Consider the following 16,710-nt stretch of genomic DNA (forward strand, 5'->3'; position numbering starts at 1 on the left):
ATTGAATTTTAATGAATCCAAATGTCATGTTCTGTGTTTCCAAGTTTACTTTTGCGTTCCCTGTTGTCTCTGTGCTGTCCATGTTGTCCTGTCATCCCTTTGTTACTCCCAGGTGTGTTTTATTCCTTGATCACCCTCAGTGTATTTAACCCCACCTGTGTCTCTTGGTCCTCGTCTGTTCAGTCTCTTCTCCCTGTGGTCTGTTCTCCTGCCCTTCGTTGACCCGGTGCTACCGTCTGTCGAGCCCAGGCTTCAGCTCACTGATAAACTGGTTGCAGGTTGACCTGCCTCAGGTCAACCTGCAACCAAAACCTACCATAATGGTGGTGATGTCAGGGACTGAAGGCTCAGTTATTGTCGCTTTGACAGTTTGTGTTGAGCGCTTTTGAACCAACCAGTAGTTTGGTGTTCATAATAAAAGTTTATATTAGAGTCGCCAGATTGTTCAGTTCATGGCGACTTACAAACATCCAGAGATGCATGAGGAGCTGCTCATTCAATGAGCTTCTGGTTCAACCCGTCAACCAGGCTTCAGGGAAAATGTAGATGTTTTGTCTGAGAGGAGTGACATTTAATTTTACTGCTAAAAACTATTTAAAAAACATAATAATTGACAGGGCCGAATAGTTTAGATTTCTGTAAAAAAAAAAAAAAAAAAGTATATTTTGTGGGAAACTCCCCTGTCAAGTTTTAATTTTAATGGCTTTAAAACATAATTACAGCATTCAGCCTTATGTCAAATCTGAATCATTTACATAAGATTTCAGAAACAAACTAAATTTACTTCCTGCCTGAGGGAACCACAAGACCCGGTTCTGGTCCAGAACATTCAAGTCCTGGTTCTAAACTGACCCGGTTCTGGTCCAGAGTAAAAAGTTAAATACTCACATCCCTTCAGTCATGTCTGCAGAACCGGACTCTCCAGAACCAGAACACCGGTCGGCTCCTGCTGTGCAGATGAAACCGCGTCTCCCAGCAGCCTTCAGCTGTACGGGGGCGGGGCTACAGCCGAGCCGTCCAATCAGATCCTCGAACCCCTCAAGGGTTGAATCAAAAACAAACTGAAGGTTTTACATGAAAATATTTATTTAATATTTGGACAGAATGGAAATAAAACGATTTCAACACATTATTTATTATCGGAGCCCAATACAGGAAGAACCCGATTCTACAAAACTAAATATTTATAAAAGTCCTGATTTTAGTTCTGATGATGATAATCCGTCTTCAACATCTTCCTGATCTTCAGTCGTCCACGATGCTCAGCAGGCCGCTCAGCTTCAGCCTGCAGGCCCGTTCTTCTTCTCTGCTCGCCACGATCTGCTGCTGCAGCTCCTGCAGCCTGCGGGCCAGAGGGACGGGCGGCGCCGCGGAGCGGGTCGCTGCGGGGCGGGTCGTCGCTGCGGGGCGGGTCGCTCGGTCCACTCGCTCCTCTGTCTCTGGTTTCTGGGAAACCAAAATGACAACAAACTTAAAAACAACTGAAATATTAAAGTTGTGTCCAAAGTGACCAGAGAAGAAGAAAAGGGAACCTGCGATGCTGCAGCTGCTGCTGCAGGCGCAGAAACCCGCATGGTGGACGGAGAGGACAGCAGGGTGGAGGACGGGATGAAGAGCGGGGTCGCCAGGTGGTCCAACGGGTCGCCGTCCATCCAGCGCTGCAGCTGCTCCAGACTCCTGCAGAGAGAGCGTCACCGTGACGACAGAACCGATCCACATGGAGATTCAGGAAGAAAGGTTCTAATCCGACCAGATCAGAACCAGGAAACCCAAACAGAACCGCCTGGAAGGTCTCGCGGTTCTGACAAGGTTGGAAACTAAAGAGTCAACCAGAACCAGGCCGTTGTCATGACTACCTCCTGCTCTCTGCCTTCTCCTCCTCCAGGTTCTGCAGAACCCGGTGGGCCAGCAGCTCCTCCGCGCTCGGCGTGTGTGTGAAGTCCAGGCGAGGCGGTGGGGCCCGGGGGCCGGTGGGGCCCAGGGGCCCGGTGGGGCCTCCACCCGGCTCTGGAACAACTTCTGCCTCAGGGCCGGAGGCGAAGGCAGCGCGCTGGGGGCCGGAGCCCATCTGGCAGCAAACACAGGATTAAAGCTCAGCTTTAATTTTAATACCAAATAAAATCAATCTGCATATTTCTTGTTACTTTCCTAATTTTTCTACCTAAACATTTAATACTTTAATGAAACAAAGTCAGGAATCAAAGCAGAAATTATAAATAAACTGAAGTCGTTTTGAGCTCAGTGACAAATTCAGCATTTTGGTCCCTTTGCAAAAAAACTTCCTGTTTGTTTAATAAGTTGAACAAAAGCAGATTTTGATGCTTCAAAGTTAAAGCAGAACAGAATCATTTCCTACTGTGAGAAAAGATTCATCTGTAAGTTAAAAATAAAATCCATCTGGATGGATGTTCAGGTTCTGCAGAAACCAAACGACCGAGTCCAGATGTGATCAAACATCTTCCTCACCCCTCCTCTTCCTCCCGCTGCGTCTCCCTGTGGGTCCGATCCACGGCCAGAACCCACTCAGCCGGAGGCCGGAACCCGTCCAGGGAACCGCTGGGGAAGAAAACCAGAACCTCTCCGTCCGCCGTCAGCGCGTCTGGAGCAGAGAGCAACGATTAGAGCAGGTGTGTCAAACTCATTGTTTTGGGCCAAATCAAGATCATGAAGGCTCTTAAAGGGCCGGTTGTGCCAGAATGTGTTGATAAAGCCTGTTCACAAACTGTTAATATGTCAATGAATTCTTAAAATTACATAATATTATTGAACTTCTTTTCAGTCTCTTCAGGAACTAATAATAAATGCGACTGTTTATTTACTTGCTGTATAAATCATGAACTATAATTATACATCAACTAAATTCTCAAGAAACTGGAGGGATTGATTGATATAAATTGGCAGTAAACAGATAAAAACTGCATTGATATGATTGATAATATAATATTTAATCACACTTAGTGTTTAGTCTAGTCTGTGGAGGGCCATATAAAAAGCTACGGCGGGCCGGATTTGGCCCCGGGCCTTGAGTTTGACACATGTGAATTAGAGCAACAATTAGAGCAACAATTAGAGTTTATGTTGGGAAATGTGAAGCAGCAAACGTATCACTGATCAAACTTCCTGATTAATTTCTAGTCAGTTTAACAAGAGAGAGGAAGTGGGGTCAAAGGTCAGAGTTAGGGAGCATTAAAATATATTCCAGTTAAACCAGTTAACTCTGAAAGACGCTCAGAAAATCTGCAGGATTATTGATGAAGATGATGATGACTGGTTGGTTATTGATGGTTATCAGTGATGAAGATGAGAGGAGTGTTGTGTCTAGAAGCAGAGCAGACAGAACCTCCAGGAGGTTCTGGAGGTTCTGGAGGTGGTACCTGGAGCAGCAGGCGGTCCGGCCGGCTGCCAGTCCTTCAGCTTGTGGTCGATGAAGATGAGAACGACGTCGTCCCAGGGAATCAGGCTGCAGGCAGCAGAGAGACCGGCCGCCCGGGCCGACGCCGCCCTCTGCCGGGCCGACGCCGCCCTGGGCCGGGCCGACGCCGCCCTGGGCCGGGCCGGGAGCAGCCAGTCGGACCCGCTCCAGAAGGTTCTCCAGCCGGGACATGAGGAGCGGCTGGCTGTGGCGTGACGTTGGGATGTGAGCAGCGTAACGAAAGATGGAGGAGCAGAGATCTGGCCAGGAGTCTGACAAGATGAGGAAGAGTTAGTGAAACCTGACCTCTGACCTCAGCCACGCTCATCTGCAGCTAACCATTGTATTAGCAAGCAATTAAACCATCAATTATTCTGATGATTGATTGAGTTAAAAAACTGCCACATTCTGCAGATTTTTCACATAATTCTTTCATATTATTTTATAACAAGAATGGAAATAAAAAATTAATGTGTTCATCTGAAAGTGTAAAATGAAAACATTAAATCAACAGCAGCAGCGTTTCTGTTCGTCTGCAGAAAAAAACCAGTGTGAAACAGCAAACGGCTAATCTGGGATTATTTTTCATTAAGAGTTTGTATAATCCAGATCCCGTCAATAATCAATCGATCCGATCGATGGTCTCAGTCACTCCTCCCTCCCACCTGCAGCAGGAAGCTCCTCCCACTCCGGCCGCCGCAGGTGGAGCAGCGCGTCCCTCAGCCAGCTCAGCTGCGGCGCCGAGTTCCAGCCCAGGTGAGGGACCAGCTCTCTGGTCTCCGGCTCGCTGAACTCGCCGGGCGGCCATGACAGGCAGCTCAGCTCCGGGGACGACACTCTGTCCGCCAGGTGGGTCAGGACGGCGTTGTACAGCGGACCACCGGCGCCGGGCCCTGGCGGGGCAGCCGGGCGGCGGCCCGGTTCTGCCGGTTGGCGTAAACTCTGGGGCAGAACTCCCGGCTCAGCGCGGCTTCGACCAGCTGGACCAGCGCGGCCGGCAGGTCAGCGGCGGGGGGGTCGGAGGGCGGCGGGCCAGCAGCCAGCGGACGGCCCGGGTCAGCTGCTCAGACAGAGAGAGAGGGGGTCAGCGGCCGGACCCGGGTCCGAAACGCTCCGGGACGTTTAGTCCTACCTGCTGGGATCCCCTGCAGGTGGCCGGTGGAGTCTGGGATGAAGACGAGCAGGAAGTCAGAGATCAACTCTTCCTCCTTCAGAGCCTGGAGCTGCAGGGCTGAGAGAGACGGAACCGTGAGACGGGCAGACGGAACCGGACCGGGACCGGGCCGGGACAGAACCGGACCCGAACAGAACCGTGAGACGGACAGACGGAACCGGACCGGGACCGGGCCGGGACAGAACCGGGCCAGAACCCAAACAGACCTCCAAACCAACATTGATTTAATTATCAGTTGAAAGTTCTACAGGTTTAAACTTTTTCCACACAATATTAGAAATACATTAAAGATTCAAATAAACTGAAACTCAAGTTGCCTGAAAATGCAACAACAGCCTCCATTTAGTCAATTAATCATTAGAATAATTGATTATCCTGATAATCAGATAAAATAATAGATTCAATCAATAACTAATTAATTTCATTTAAGGAAGTAATATTTACTGCTACAATAGAGGATTATTCTTTATTGAACATTTTATCATCTGCAGCTAAAACATGTGAAAAACATCAATAGTGCAGTATTGATCTATTGATTATTTCTTAGATAAACTGATCAGTAATTGGATTGTAAAGAAAAGTTAAAGAATGTTTTTTAGGTTTTGCTTATTGCTGCTCTCAGTGTTTTTATTTTTCCAATTGTTGGTCTGCGTTCTCCGATTAATTTATTGATTAGTAAAATCACTGATCACTGATTGATCAGTGATCGATCACTGATCAATCACTTATTGATCAGTGATTGTTCAGTGATTGATCACTGATCGATTAATCAGTGTGATCAATCACTGATTGATCACTGATCGATTGATCACTGATTGATCCCGTTTCAGGTGAACAGGTGGAGCGATGGGCGGGTCTCTGTCTGGACTCACCTTCCTCCTGCTCGGCGTCTGCAGCGCCCCGTTGCCAGGGCACCAGGACCACCAGGGGCAGCGGGCAGCTCCAGCTGCTGATCTGCTGCAGCTGCTTGAGCTGCAGCAGGGCGGAGAGCAGAGGGACGTCCTGCTGCTCCGCCTCCAGGAGGGGCAGCAGCATGACGATGGCCGCGGCGCCGCGCAGCTCGCAGCGCTCCTCCGCTCCGGACAGACCGGCGTCGGTCAGCGGACCTCTGGACGCCTGGAGAGACGGAGGAGAGCTCAGCGGAACCGGTCGGTCCGGTCCAGAGCAGAGAATCCGACACGACGACAATCAGCTCCTCAAAACTGGGTTTCATTCAATCAACTGAAAATAATCTACAGGTTTAAAAAGTGACTCTGGGAACAAAGTGATGACCTGGACCCGGTTCTACTCCGACCTTCACTGTGATGTGGACTTTGTGAGTTCTGTGTCCGTCGTCCTGCAGGCTGTTGGAGACGCACAGCGTCCTCAGCGTCCCGTCTCTCCGCTCCTCCGACGCCGAGTCGGCGCCGAGTTTCACCTCCAGCCAGTCCGACAGAACCCTGAACACAAACAGGTTCCTTCAGAACTTTTATTTCAGTTCCATTTAAAAACCAGCAAACTGTTTGGGTCGTGGATTTTTCTCCTGCTTGATGTTCTCAGTCCCAGCAGTGGAATCCGGTGGTGGCAGCATTATGCTGAGGTCCTGCAGCCTGGAGAGAGTTTCTCTAAAGTCTGCCACAATATTTGGACCCTGTCAAGTAATAACTGTCAAATAATTTATGTAATTGATCAATTATTGACTGGAGTCAATACAGACGATACACGTGATTAATATTCATAATAATGAACAGAATAATAAATCATCATAAAAACTGATTGTCAGAATAATCAATAGAATATTCAGTTTTAGTGACTGTCAAAACAATCGATAAAAAATCCATTAATTGTTGAATAACTGATAGAATTGATTAATCATCAAAATAACAGTCAGGTCTGAATATTGATTCTATCAGAAAATCGATCAATTATTCTGATGTTTATTCTCAATAACTATCAGAATAATTCACCAAATAACCGATTAATTGTGAGAATTGATTGACAGATGAATCAACCAGCTGATCAGTTGGGGTCGGGTCGGTTCTGACCGGTCTGCTGGGCCGGCCTCCCGTTCGCTGGGCAGCAGCAGCAGAGCTTTCCAGAAGATCCGGTCCGTCGGGTTCGGGACGTTTTCCGCGGCCAGCGCCGGCAGATCCAACGGCTTCCAGCACGTCTCCCTGAGAGAAACAGCAGAACCGGGTCAGAGTTCTGCTTCAGGTCCTGAGCCTCGGCGCGACCGGACCGGACTCACTCCAGCAGCTGCTGGTAGAAGGAATGGACCCTCATCTGGTGGACGGCGCCGCGCCGCATCCGCAGCAACCTGGACACACAGGAGACTGGTTTCAGCTCCGCCCCCGCTCCGCGGCGCGGCGGCCGGGCCGGACGGACCCACCTGGTGCTGGACACGGCCAACACGCCGGCGTTCCCCAGGTCCACCAGGCCCCGGGCCAGGTCCGCCATGGAGGGCCTCTGGGGGGCGCTGGGGGCCAGGGCCCGCAGCGTGAAGCGGGGATCCACGCAGCACGGAGCCGCGGGAAAACTCCTCATCTGACGCTTCAGCTGGCGGCGGACGGCCACCACATCACGCCACCTGGAGGGTCACACAAAAACTTTAACTAGGCCCAAACTCATCCAGGTTCTACGCTGACGTTCTGATCCATTTGAACCTTTTGATGAACTTATGGATCCGTTCCAGCTCAGCCTCTAGAACGTCCTCTGCCAGCTGAGCGACGTCGGCGGCTAACGTCTCCTCGATCAAACTGCTGCAGATCTGATGGCTGCATCGGGCCAGACGCTCGGCTTCCTCATCCAAAGCCTCCCTGGAAAACAAACCGGCCCAAAGATTCAACCACCGAGAAGTGAAGAGGATTTTAGCACCGGATCCAACGACTGACGTCTCTGATGGGAACCTGATCAGTTACGATGCAAAGACGGAAAATTTTACGTCTTTTAGGATCTAAATGGATGAAAACAAAGTTAAAAAGCGTAAAAAAAGAACAACTAAGTTGTACTAAAAGGAGTTAGCATATGAGCTTAGCTATTCAAATGGCATCTTAATGCTAAACATGTAGCAGCTAACGCTAATGTTAGCATCCACATTTCTAAAAAAACTCCATGAAGAATCAGAGAAACAGAAAAACATTTTGATCCAATCAGATTAAAACCTGGAAATATTCCTGCTGTTCTTGGACTGAAAGTCCCATCGCTGGTCTTCACATGTCCTAAACCCTGAACTGAACCACGAGTCTTTAACTGTCTTTCACCATTTTATCAAACGGGTCCAGGAAGTCTTACTGGATCTCGGCGGCGGCGGTTTCCCTGACGACTTCATGGACGACCTCCTGGATGACCTCTGAGCAGAGCGAGCCGCTGAACTGAGCCAGGAAGGCCTGGCGCTCCTGACGGCGCCTGAGAGGCAGAGCAGACACAGAAACATGGACACAGAGCGGAAACGTCGAGCGGGGTCCCCCTGTCCCAATGGAGATCGGGTCGGGGCCCGCAGTGCATTGTGGGAACCGACCTGGCCTCCTCCAGTCTGCGTCGCTCCTCAGCGAGCCGCTCCTCCTCCAGCCAGATCTCTGACGCTGAAACCTCCGTCATCATCTGCTCCAACACCTCCTGCACCAGAACCTCCAGCTGCGCCTCGCTCTCCCTGTGTGAACATCATCACAGGTCATGGAAGCGTCCGCCCGACGCGCAGAACCGAACGCTGAGCGCCAGCTCACCGCAGGGCCGCTCTGGCGTAGCTGGCGCCTCCATCAGCGAGCGCTCTGACTTCAGCCTCCACCACTTCCTCCAGCAGCGCCTCCGCCGCCACCAGGACGTCCTGGAACACAACGCAGCAGAACGTCGGCACAGAACCAGGACGGAGGACGGCAGAGTCTGCCGGCCGCCTCCTACCTCCTCGCTGAAGAGCGGCTGGGGTTTGGGTGGAGGTGACGGAGGTCTGGCGGGTTCAGGTGCAGCAATCGGCTGGAAGATGTGAGCCGCCGGCGGGAACGGCTCTCCGGTCTCAGCTGGAGCGTCGAGAACGACGGTCGGCGGCGGCGGCTCGACGCGCGGCGGGGAGGAAACGTCGACGGCGTCAGCTGGAACCAGAAAACGTTCTGAAATCATCAGCTGTCATTTAATGCAGGATTATTTATGGAACAACGACAGAAAATATTTAACCATCAAAAACTTGGAGATTTTCTTTTTTTTTTTTTCCCGTTTTGTCCCAAAAAACTGATTTATTTCAAGCGAAAAAGCTAAATTGTCATCGCGCCTCGAATCCAGTCCATCAGAAACATGAGCTGAAAATGAATCGATGGGACCAAAACTCTTCTACACAGATAAATGAAAAAGTTCAATTAAAAAGCAAATCCTGGGAAAGTTTGATAGATTAACCTTTTCCATGTCTGAGAATCAGAACCAGGAAATGGACAGGAAGTGAGCAGGAAGTGAGCAGGAAGTGAGCAGGACGTACCAGGCTGTGCCGCCCCGGCGCCTCGGGGGACGACGTATCCGAAGCCGGGCTCCAGCAGCCCGTCTCCTCTGAATCTGTTGAAGGAGTCGAAGCTGCAGACGGGACGGTGCTGTGGCGGGTCGGGGACCGGACCTCCGTTCACCACCTCCCCGATCAGCGGCGCCTTCTTGGACAGGATGACCTCTGACCTCTTCAAGGACAGCGGGAGCTCCGGCTCCTGGAAGACCATCCGACTCAGTTCCACCATCCTGAGGAGAAGCGCACAGAACGTTCCCGCGTCAAAGTCTCGCCGCCCAGAGACCGGCCGACCCGGCCGCCGACCGGACGCCGACCCGGCCGCCGACCGGCCGCCGACCCGGCCGCCTGGCGAAGGTCGAACCGCCTCACCCGTCGTTGACGTTGAGGCCGAACTGCTGGACGAAGTCCGTTGCTTCAGACGCGCTGCGGAACATCAGCATGCGGACGACGTCGTCGACGGGGAACGGGGTGGATCGCGTGCCGAAGGTGTGAGCCGCGATCAGGGCCTTCAGAGCCTTCGATCGGACCTGCAACAGAACCACAGACCGGCGTGGAATCCATGCGGGACACATCGGACCACTGACTGAACGTCCTCTGGTCAGAGACTCAGACAGGAAGTGAGTTTTCCACTTGTTCCTACCTGGTTGAAGTATCGGTGCAGCAGGCAGCTGGACAGGTAAGAAGCTCCTTTCACCAGCTTGAAGAAACGCACAAAGTTGTTGCTGCTGACGGCCGCGAAGGCTTGAACCGCAAACTTCACCTCTGGAGACTTCCGGACCTCGTCCCGGAACTGCTGCACCTCCCTGCAGGGACAGGAAGTCGTCAAAATGCCATGAGGAATTCGGTTCTGGCCCGGCAATTTGCTGAACAGCTCAGAGCTTTAATCAAACCAGGAAGTGGACTATAAACTTATTATTTAAGATTTTTTTTTAAAAATAATCGTTGTAAATATTTTCTATTCATGTTAGAAAAAGGTTTCTCAGTTCTGAATCCATTCTTGACCCAAATGTTCACTAAAGTAACGCTGTTATTGTATTTAGGCAATAAAATGTTTATTTTCTTATTTAAAATGTTTTAATGATTTGTTTATCTGAATGTATTTAATGTATTTCAAATATTGCATAAAAAACACTGAAGTGCTTCAATAAAAACCTGACAGAATATTTGAATAATCTGAATCGTCAGAATAATCATCACAGTAATAATGATAATCAGTTAGCTAATAATAAATTGATTGTCAGAATAACTGATGAGTCATAATCAGCAGAGTAATGGATTACAGATGTAACGGTTGGTTTCAGGCTCAGGTTTCAGCCTGACGTTTCGGAGCGACTGACCGCAGGATGTCGCCGTCGTTGAGCTTCAGCAGGACGCTGTACTGGCGGAACTCGGCCTCCAGGGGGCAGAACGTCTGCTGCGTCGCCAGATCCTCGTACATTTCCTTCAGACTCTGCAGGCACTTGGTCATGTTCTCGTTGTTGATCTTGGCGTCGAAGGACGACATGTGCTGCTCGCAGAGGTGGTGGGCGCAGTGAACGTGGAACCTGGTGCATTTCTCGATCAGCGACACGGTGTGGGGGCAGCAGAGCCGCTGCTGGGTGATGTCCTGAGCACAGCGGGACCGTCAAACCGCCGCCCTGCGGGAATCTGCTGGACGTCGCCGCTCTGGCGCTTACCTTGCGAATGCCTCGGGTTCGGTTCCACACAAAGTCGTACCAGTCTCTGTGGCTGTCCGGACCCCGGTCCATGATCTGGGTCACCAGGTAGTCCATGGTCATGCTGAGCACGGCGAGGGGCCGCAGCTCGTGAGGAAGAGGCTCCTCCTGGTCGGCCGAGGAGCGGCTGTACTCCTTGATGGCAGCTGCGTGATCCACCTGGGAGGAACAGAACAGACCAGAACCTCCTGGACGAAAAGTTCTCGACGTTTGGCTTCAACATGAACTCAGATAGAAAAACAGACATTTACATCAAATTAAACAGCAAACTGGGAACAAACGGAGAGAAAGAGACAAAGTTCTTCACTGAAACATGTCCTGAATCTTCAAGAGATGATCAGAAACCATTTGGATCCATTGAGATCCATTTGGATCAGTTCGGGTCAGGTCGATCAGTTCTGATCCCTCTGGATCAGTTCTGATCCCTCTGGATCAGTTCTGATCCGTCTGGATCAGTTCTGATCTGTTGGGTTTGTTCTGATCAGTTCGGGTCAGGTCAGATCAGTTCTGATCCGTCTGGATAAGTTCAGATCTGTTGGTTCTGTTCAGATCCGTTTGGATCAGTTCTGATCCGTTTGGTTCTGTTCTGATCCGTTCTGATCCTTCTGATCCGTTTGGTTCTGTTCTGATCCGTTCTGATCCATCTGGATCAGTTCTGATCAGTTCTGATCTGTTGGGTTCTGTTCTGATCAGTTCTGATCTGTTGGTTCTGTTCTGATCAGTTCTGATCCGTTTGGATCAGTTCTGATCTGTTGGGTTCTGTTCTGATCAGTTCTGATCTGTTGGGTTCTGTTCTGATCAGTTCTGATCCGTTTGGATCAGTTCTGATCCGTTTGGTTCTGTTCTGATCCGTCTGGATCAGATGCAGCATCATGATGTACCAGAATTTTTCGGGTTCTTACCACCTCCGTGTTCGGGACGACCTCGTACACGCTGAGCTGGTTCCGTGTCTCCCTCATGTACCTCTCCTTCTCGGGACACATGTCGGGACACGTCCCCACAAACACCTTGGACAGGTCCAGGTCTGTCCTCTTGGGTCGTCCTGAGGGACAGCAGGACAGGACTGTCAGGTTTCAGATGCGTTGCAGCTGCGGCAGCTTGACGTCGTCCTCACCCTGACGCAGGACTTTGTCTCTCTGCTCCAGGAGACGGTACTTGTCAGCGGTAGGGGTCCCTCGGGGGGGTCTGGCAGGGAGGGCCGGAGACGCTCGGCCACGTTCTCCTTCTGGGGCTCTGAGTCAAACGGCGGCAGCTTGGCCGGAGACGGCCTCTTCACCGGAGAGCTGCGGAGGCGAGAGAGAGCTGCAGCCGAACCCGGACGGAACCGGTTCTGATCCGTTCAGGCGAACCTACCTCTGCCTGAAGACGGGTGGCCCGGCGCCGGAGGCATCAGGGCCGGCCGTTCTGAGAGGAGAACAACCCAGCGCTGGCTCCTCCGCTTCAGGACTTTGTGCTCCGGATCGGTCCGGTTCGGCCGGCGCTCTGCTGCCTTTGTCTCCAGGGCCTGAAGGAGACAAAAACCTCTCCATAAACCCATTTTTATTCAAATAAATAACAATAATCTGATCCTGAATGACCAATCCAACCTCGATTGAACACAAACCATCAAGTTCATTTTTTAAATCCATGAAATTGATTTAAAATCATCAAACTTACAGATATTTTGGTGGAAAAGTTGTTAAAGTGGTAAATTAACAGTTTTGTTCAGTAAATCAGACTGAATAAATAAACGTCAAGATTTTTAACAACCTATATAAACCAAAATTCAATGAAATGGACTTTAAATGCTGAAGTTCTGCTGCTTACTGTGTTTCTTCCTCTGCCAGAGCAGCAGCAGTTCGTGTCGGTGCAGAACCTTCCCTCGCCGCTTCGCTTTAGCAGCCGAAGCCTGAAAGACAAAAAAAGATGAGCAGAACTGCAGTGGCTCATCTTCACCACCAGGCTGCAGCACCGAGCCGCTTCCTGTTCCTGTCAGAAAACCATCACTGCTCCCAGCAAAACCAGTAAGACTTTCACTCACAAAGAATGATCACAATAAATCAGTAAGAGTAGGACTGCAACTAACCATTCTTCTATCATCAGACTAATCGATTATTTTATCAAATTAATTAGCATTGGGATTTATCAAACTGATTGATTATTGTGTCGACTAATCGATTAATCAATTGTTCTGGTGATTAATCTGAAAAGTAACTGCAACATTCTGCAGATTTCTCATTTAATCATTTAAGTTTATTTTTTGCAATATTAGAAATAAATGAAAATTAAATAATAAACATTTTATTTCCTAGAAGCATAAAGTCTTTAGTGAAAGTTTGATGATCTGAAGCCTGGAGGGTCATCAGCAGGTTTACTTCCTGTTTCCTTACGGCTCTGAGTTTGTTGTTCATTTAGAAATTGGCCTTTTCTAGAATCAGTTAATTAATAAATCACTGATGTATTATTTCAACAATTGTTTCAGTCCTAATTAAAAACCGATTCCACCGACATGCCAGGATGAAACGTCTGACCCCAGACCAAGTGAGGAGAGCGACTCACGGGGTCGTGGAAGTGGACCACGGCCTGGTTCTTGTTGGGGCGGCAGAAAGTTTTACAGACTTTCCCGAAACGAGAGAAATGTTTCTGGATCACGTCCTTCTTGTTGAGGCTTGGAGGGACGTTCCTGACCATGATGGTGGTCAGATCGCTGGGAGACCTCCGCTCAGGCTGTCCACGCTGTCCCTGCGGGGCCCACGGCCCACCGGGGTCAACGCCTCGGAGGCTGAGGTCAGAGGGTCAGACGGGCCTGCAGAGGACAGACACCATTTTGTTTCAACTCGGCCAGAGAAAACAGAGGAGCAGCAAAAAAAGGAGGTGGATGAGCAGCTTCATCACCCATAAAGTCCAGAGCAGCAGAAAAGATTTGTCTTCAAATAACCAGAATTATTTAAATACATAAAGACTGAAACAAATCCTGATTATTGTCTAAACATTATTATTATTGTTGTTGCTCATCCACCAGCACAAGGGCAGTCACTCATTCATTCATTCATTCACTCACTCACTCACTCACTCACTCACTCACTCATTCATTCATCCAGCAGTCTGTCGTGTTTTTGAGCTAAAAAAATGTTTGAAGTTCACAGAAAATTTGAAAATATCACTGATAATGAAGTTTTGGGAAAAGTAAATATATTACAAAGATTTAATTAAATCAGTAATGCTCAGCCTGGTGGCCCGCCAGGCTTATAATGCCCTGTGGGAAACCCTGGAGTTATTGTGGCAGACGTATCGATCCGTCCTATAGAGTATCAATCCGTGTATCGATCCGTCCTATCATGTATCAATCCGTCCTATAGCGTATCAATCCGTTCCATAATTTTTATTAAACATTAATATTCTGACCTGAATCTTCTGGTGTCTCTGCAGTTTCTCTGCTCATCGCCGGCGCTGTGAGCGTCTTGGCCGGCGGTTCGTGTCCCTGAGCTCCCTCTGGCTCCTCTGGAGCCGGCTTCTCAGTGGGTCCCACAGCAGGGGGCCCCAGAGCGGCGGGGGGCCTCGGCGCCTCCTTCAGGGCCTCCCTCCTCACCGGGTTGCTCTGCTCCTTCCGGATGCCGCTCAGCGCCCGGCTAAACAGGCCCCCTGCGATGCCCCGGGCCCTCACCACCGGCCTCTTGGCGGGGTGTCTGGGTGAGTCGACGTCCGGCGGCGAGGGGGCGTCGTCCTCGCCGCCCGGCTTCTCGGGACCGCCAGCGGTCGGGTCGTCCTTCCTCTTGGCTGCTTTGCTGAGCCGAGCGAACACGTTGGGCTCCGGGGCCTCCTTATCTTCAGGGCCAAACTCGGCTTCAGAGTCGCCAAAGGTGGAGGGGCGGCTGAACGAGGAGAACGGCGTGGGCTGGGTCTCCAGGGAGGTGGAGGTGAAGCCGAAGGAGGACGGGGTGGTCGGCTCCGCCGTGGAGCCGGGGCCCGCTGGGCCCGGCGGGTTGGTGAAGGAGAACCGAGGGCCGCCGCTGCCACCGCCTGATGGCGGGTGGGGGCCAGAATGGGGAGCTGCCGGCTGGTGAAGCAGCTGAAGACCAGAGGCTTGGCTCCGGCCAGCGAGGAGAAGCCAGCAGAGGGGCCGGAGGGGGCCGGGCCCCGGCTGCTGGGCGGCTCTGGGCTGCCGCTGTAGATGGGTTTGAACACGGCCTCGTTGGGAGGCTTGAAGCTGAACTCTGGAGGTCCAAAACCCCGGTTCTGGTTCACATTCTGAGGGGCGCTGAACACGCTGGAGGCCGGCTGCACAAACGAGGGGTTGGAGCCGGTGGGGCCCGACGGTTTGAGAGGTTCCCGAAAGCAGGAGGGGCCTTTCCCAAACCTGAATGCTGACCGAACGCAGAGGGCTGGATGAAGGAGGGGCTCTGTCCAAACACGGAGCTCTGGTTGAGTCCGAAAGCCGCAGCTGAGCTGCTGGTATTCACAGGAGGCTGCCCAAAGGCTGGAGCCTTGCTCAAGGGAAGCTGGGCCTGGGCAGGTACCTGTCCGAAAATGGAACCACTCTGAGTAACAGGCTGATTAGCCGTAGATGACTGTCCGAAAATGGAACCACTCTGAGTAGCAGGCTGATTAACCGTGGATGGCTGTCCGAAAATGGAACCACTCTGAACTCCAGGTTGATTAACAGACTGCTGTCCGAAAACTGAACCAACCTGAGCTGCGGGCTGATTTGTTGCTTGCGGCTGTCCGAATATGGAACCACTCTGAGCGCCGGATGATTAACGACAGACGCCTGTCCGAAGATGGAACCAATCAGCCCTGAAGGCTGTTTAACAACGGGATGCTGTCCGAAAACGGATCCACTCTGATCGGATGGCTTATTCACTGCAGGTGATTGTCCGAAGATGGAACCACTTTCCGCCGTTGGCTGATTTGATGGCTGTCCGAAGATGGAATTACTTTGAGCTGGAGACTGGTTTGATTGTTGTCCAAAGATGGAATTACCTTGAGTTGGAAACTGATTAGATGGCTGTCCGAAGATGGACCACTCTGAGCTGCAGGCTGATTGGATGCCTGTCCGAAGATGTAACCACCCTGACCTCCGGGCTGACTGACAATAGATGGCTGCCCGAAGATGGAGCCACCTTGGGGGCAGGCTGGTTCATCACAGATCGTTGTCCGAAAATGGAGCCACTCTGCACTGCAGGCTGAAGCGCTGCAGACTGCTGTCCGAAGGCAGGAGGTTGGAGAAAAATTTGTCCCTGAGATCCGCTGGAATTCTGCTGCCCGAACCCCTGGAACAGACCGGGCTTCATGAGCTGCTGGGGGCCTGGAAAGCCCCTCCCTGCGGACTTCCAAACGGATTCATGGCGCAGATAAGCAACTTTATGGGGTGTAACCGGATCCAACTGGTTCGATCTGAGCAACAGTTTGTAGCTCTGCTGTTAGCATCGGCTAACTCCCACAAAAATCAGCTTTAAAAATGCCCCAAATGTTCATTTCTCTCGCTTCTACCGCTATCAGAAATACAAAACAAAGTCTTGAATTTCACACGTGCCCAATATATACAAGCTTCAAATAAAAACTATCCATAATTTTACTCGGGTTTATTGTATTTTCGTTCAGGATCCGCTCAAATAACTTCACACTTCCGGCTCCGGTCCGACGACGTTTTTAGTCCCCGATTAACCCTATATTCAGTTCCGCGACTCTCGAGCTGAAACGGCAAAGAATAAAACAGATATATTTTGATTGACCCACAATGTGCTAAGTGAGTGCTTTCTATCAAAAATGGTTGTTATTTTTATTCAACATGTAAACTGAGAATCTAAATCAAATAGAAACAGTGTTTAACCTGTTTGCTTCTGATTCGTATAACCTCATTTGAAATAATAAAAACAAAACTTTAAAATATTGACCAACAGTTCCAACTCTGTAACAGGAAGTCTGTGAGATCTGGCATCATTTATTCTAACTTCTGTAGAATTCTAAGATT

General features: G+C 50.5%; 1 pseudogene; it reads right to left on the reverse strand.

Annotated features, from left to right (window-relative positions):
• Nucleotides 1-1,062: 1,062 nt before the first annotated feature.
• On the reverse strand, nucleotides 1,063-16,411 carry LOC129374498 (germinal-center associated nuclear protein-like; annotated as a pseudogene).
• Nucleotides 16,412-16,710: the final 299 nt, after the last annotated feature.

This window comes from Poeciliopsis prolifica, unplaced genomic scaffold, assembly GCF_027474105.1.
Source record: "Poeciliopsis prolifica strain line A6 unplaced genomic scaffold, Auburn_PproV2 SCAFFOLD036, whole genome shotgun sequence".
In the NCBI taxonomy this organism is placed as follows: Eukaryota; Metazoa; Chordata; class Actinopteri; order Cyprinodontiformes; family Poeciliidae; genus Poeciliopsis; species Poeciliopsis prolifica.